The sequence below is a fragment of the Pteropus vampyrus genome, unplaced genomic scaffold (assembly GCF_000151845.1).
Source record: "Pteropus vampyrus isolate Shadow unplaced genomic scaffold, Pvam_2.0 Scaffold560, whole genome shotgun sequence".
Classification (NCBI taxonomy): domain Eukaryota; kingdom Metazoa; phylum Chordata; class Mammalia; order Chiroptera; family Pteropodidae; genus Pteropus; species Pteropus vampyrus.
In genome coordinates this window covers 628950-633691 of record NW_011889341.1, presented here as the reverse complement: position 1 = coordinate 633691, position 4742 = coordinate 628950, and the positions used below count along the sequence as shown (strand labels likewise).

General features: G+C 38.4%; 2 pseudogenes; both read right to left on the bottom strand.

Moving 5' to 3' along the window:
* Nucleotides 1–662: 662 nt before the first annotated feature.
* LOC111733400 lies at nucleotides 663–781 on the bottom strand (annotated as a pseudogene).
* A 71-nt stretch (nucleotides 782–852) lies between these two features.
* Nucleotides 853–1180, bottom strand: LOC105308240 (annotated as a pseudogene).
* Nucleotides 1181–4742: the final 3562 nt, after the last annotated feature.

The following is a 4742-nucleotide window of genomic DNA, read 5'->3' as shown; positions in this document are numbered from 1 at the left end:
CTATGAGAATCTACTGCCTGATGATCTGAAGTGGAGCTGAGGCAATGAGGCTGGCGCTGGGGAGTGGCTGTGAATACAGATAAAGCTTCTCTCGCTCTCCCACCACTCACCACCTGCTGTGTGGCCTGGTTCCTAACAGGCCATGGACCAATAGTGGTCCACGGCCCAGGTATTGGGGACCCCTGATCTAGTAAACAGAACACTGCTTGGCATCTTATCCACCATACTTAATTCAGATTAGGCTAAGGTGAACATCCTAAGACTTCCCACAGTAGGCCTTTCCCTCGGAATCTCTTAGGCAGGAAAGGGAGAAGGGTCGAAGGTTCTGAGTCTTTTGTTTCTTAATAATCAACTTAAAATCAATGTTCCAAAAGGCAAAACTTTTGGTCCCCTTCAGACAGATAGAGGTTGATAAAGACAGATTTATATAATTACACATTTTGCACACATGCATTTGTACATATATTGTGAATAATTACATAAGGTAATGTAAAAAGGCTTTAATGCCTTTCACATATATGGATTATTTTCTCCCAACTAAATTGTAAGTGTCTTATTGCCAGATGCTATGTCCCTGGTTAAAAAATATACATATTTTTTAGGCGAGGCAACCCTTGGTTGACCTCACAGATTGCAAGGATCCTTATTTTTTTTATTTTTTACGTCTACAGCACCTGGTCTTCCTATGTGGTCTCTCATCCAAGTACTAACCAGGCCCGATCCTGCTTAGCTTCCAAGATCAGATGGGGTTGGGCTTGTTCAGGGTGGCATGGCTGTAGACTTAAAATAATTCTTTTAAGTATAATTTCCATTTTACTTTTTTCCAGAGAATAGTTCTTCGGAGTTAGCTCATTACGTGGCCTTTGGTGGAGATTGTGGGGCAGCATCTGCAGGTCTAAATCGGCCTCCCCGGGCATCACGAGAGTGATGACTATCTTGCTGTGAATGGCACAACTCACACAGTAACATAGTTTCACATACAACTTGGGTGCACATACATGTCGAAGATACTCGCTTTGGACATGTCCCTCATGCCTGTGGCCTCTACTATGTTTTAAATGACGAACTTCTTAATGGCTTTGTCCTTGGGTGCGCATCGGACGCGATTGGTGCAACTAATAGGCTGCATGTGGCTCTGGACCTTTCTGGCACGACCATTGTTCCTTATTCCTTTGGTCATCCTGAAAGCGAGGAGCCGAAAGAGCCCTGGTTAAAATAATTCTTAAAAGACCAAAACGTTCACGGTTGATGTAGACATAAGTGTAAATAGGGTATTCCATTTTAAAAATTCACTTTAGTTAATTGAAATGACTCATTTCTTTTAGCTTTTCAAAGATATTTGTTTCAGCCTCTTTTAGATAGTACAAGTGTCTGTTTCCTGGCACATGAATTCTCTTGTGGGTTTGTCTCCCCTGAATCTAATGACGATTTTTTTCTCCATATGCATTGTTTTTTTTGTTTTTTGTTTTTTTTTAAATTCTGAGTTCTTCAATGGGAGTTGTTTTTTTGTCGGAGTCTTGTTTGCCCTGGCCGTGGAGGTAACCTTAGGAGGGAGAGTAGCATTTGTCTCTGTGGGACTCAGTAGACTTCACTTGTTATAGACTAGTCTCATGTTTAATTCATAGTCTCGGAGTACTCCTGCCTTGTGGGTAATGAGTGTTTGGATCCCATCATCTGTATATGGGAAAGGTCTGTGATTCTGACTTCTAACGAATTACTCTTTCCCCATTCATAGCTTAGGACTGTCAGCTGCTTTTCTCCACCCAAGGGCCAGCTGGCTAAGGTTTTCGAGTCTTCATTTCACAGAGCAGCCTTAGGCTGCTGGTGGCTCAAGGCTTTATGCAGAGAGCTCAATTCCAGGTCCCCACACCCAGGGCCAACAGCCTCTGAATCTGAGACAGCAGGCTCTGCTTTGGCGGTGCAAAGGATGTCAAAATCTCAACCCTGTACTTGAAGGAACCATATTCTGATGCAGCCTTTTCCACTTTGGGCTAGGAATCAGCACCTTGCCTTTGCTTCCCCCGCACCCACCTCCGCCCCTTCTTGGTGTCCAGCTATTTTTCTTTTAGGTCCTACTGATTATTATTTAATACAGTAATTCTGCATTTCTCTGTCCTTTCATGGGTATGGCGGGGTTTATTTTCTATACCAGTTCAGTCTGCTATATTGATTGGAACTCAGATCTATGAGTTGTTTAGCAGAGATTCTAGAGAACCCATGAATAAGTAGGAAAGGCAACTTAAGGAATAAAAAGTCTAGCTCTGGGAATTTCTTCCTTATGTTGATTTTGGAAGTCAAACTCAAGATAAGCCAGTCTAATAAAGCAAAGATTATTATATTTGCCTTATCAGAGGAAAACAATTTACATAATTCACATTCTAATTTGCTTGCTAAATCTTGGAAATAATGCTCTGATCCTTTAATTCAAAAACTTTCAGAGGATTCTTTTCACACAAATAATATTCTACTCTTTTTTACCTTGGGGAGAAAATAATGTATTTCTCCCTCCCTCCTAATGTCCACAAAGCAGAATAATTATCTATAAGCTGAACACATAGTTATATAATATTCAGTTGATGTTAGTGTTTTTGTCACATGAGCAACTAGTTGGACTCAATTTCTTGCCATTGCTGTCTGAACGTGTACTTAGTATGAACAAAATATATCATTGGAGAGACTGGAATAACCATGAGAGTATAAGGAAATATATTCTACTATAAAAAATTCTATCAGAGATAAACAATATATTTGAATATACATTTATATCCTATATATAGTACTATAGTAGAAAACATATTCTCTATTAGGATATATATGTGTGTGTATATATGTGTATGTACACATATACACATCGCATGTGGATAGATCACACATGCATAGTCATTATTTTTACATGAAGGTAACAACTGTAAATATTTTTGTTTTTGCACATATACATAGGCCTGCAGAGATATAGATGTAGAAAAGTATACAATACCTGTACAAGGTCACACAGATATATATATCTGCATCATATATATATATGTAACAAAAATAATGACCATACAATCTGTCTTAGTCTACCTGGGCTGCCATAATAGTATACCATAGCCTGTGTGACTTAAACACCAGAAATTTATTTTCTCACAGTTCCAAAGGCTGGGAAATCTAAGATCAAGGTTCTGGCAGGATCCAGTTTCTGATGAGGCTCTCACTGGCTTACAGAAGGCTGCGTTTTCACTGTTACCTTACATGATGGAGATAGACAGCTCTGGCACCTCTTTTCTCATAAAGGTACCAGTTCTATCAAGTTGAGGGCTCTACCCTTATGACTTCATGTAACCTTAATCACGTCCTTAGGGTCCCTACCTCCAATACAGTCACATGGAGGGTTAGAGTTCAACATACAAATTTTAGGTGGACATGATTCAGTCTATAACACAGTCAATAAAATTTTATTTTGTTTTGCATTCAACATTATAATATGGATATTTTAATATTTTTATTATATTTGAGCTTTCTCTTTTCTATAATAATGAACTATTTGAAGCATACAGAAGGAAATAATAGAAAAATGAACATTTGTGTTCCTTCCACCCAGCTTTGGAAAATATTGGCATTTGGCCATAATCGCCTAAAATTTTTGTTTTATTATTTGGAAATAAAATGTTACTGAGTCAGTTGAAGCCTGTCATGTAATTCTTCCTGGCACATGAACCCCCTTCTCCTCCAGAGAGAACTACATCTTTAAATTGGTGATCATCATCATCCTCTGCATTTTCAATGTATTTTTTTCTACATATCTGTTGATATATTAAAATTTAATACCTTTTTGCCTGTTTTAAAGTTTAAGTGCTCTTATACTATGTATATTTAGATGTCTTCATCTTTACTCAGTATGATACTTTAGGAGTTTACTCAGTTTAATATGCATTAAACTACTTCATTGATTTTTAGCACTTTGTAGAATTTTGATGTAAGGTCATATTGCAGTTAGTTCATTTATTCTCATTTTGTTTAAAATCTAAGGACTTCTAGTGTTTTAATTATAAATACATTTCACCCCTGAACAGTGTGGATTAGGGGCACTGATCTCATGCCCAGTTGAAAATTCATATATAACTTTTGACTCCCCCCAAACTTAATTATAGTCCCTTGGTATCTGCTAGGGATTGATTCTAGGACCCCTACGAAACCAAAATTTGAGAATGCTCAAATCCCTTATATAAAATTAAGGGACTTGAACAATGTATACAGTCAGCACTCCACTTCAGAGTCCCAGCTGCAGTTGGAAAATACTTTCAATCTGTGATTGGTTGGATCTGATGGAGGGAAGAGGCACGAGAACTAAACATTCAGCTATATTCAGAGCCTGCAATGTGCTTCTGCCAGACCACAGGAAACCTACAGAACAAAGGAAAAGTCCTGCTGGGATTACTAAGAGACCATTTACCCATACCCTACCAGGAAAACAGTCTTTAAGTCATACCATACATAAAGTAAACCCAACCAGTCATTCCCTAGAGATTGCCAGCATGTCTTTCACACTACATACCCTTATCTTTCATGCTACATACCGTACCATCAAAGGAAAACATGTAAATAAAATCTTTGAACTGCAATTCATAGAAACTAAGAATTACATATGAACTGAATTCCCCGAACACTTGTGGTCTCTCTCAGTCCCTCTTGGTCTCTCCGTCACTCTCATTCTGTGTCTCTGAGAGGAGACCACAATTTGTAGAGCATTCTTCCTTCTTTAA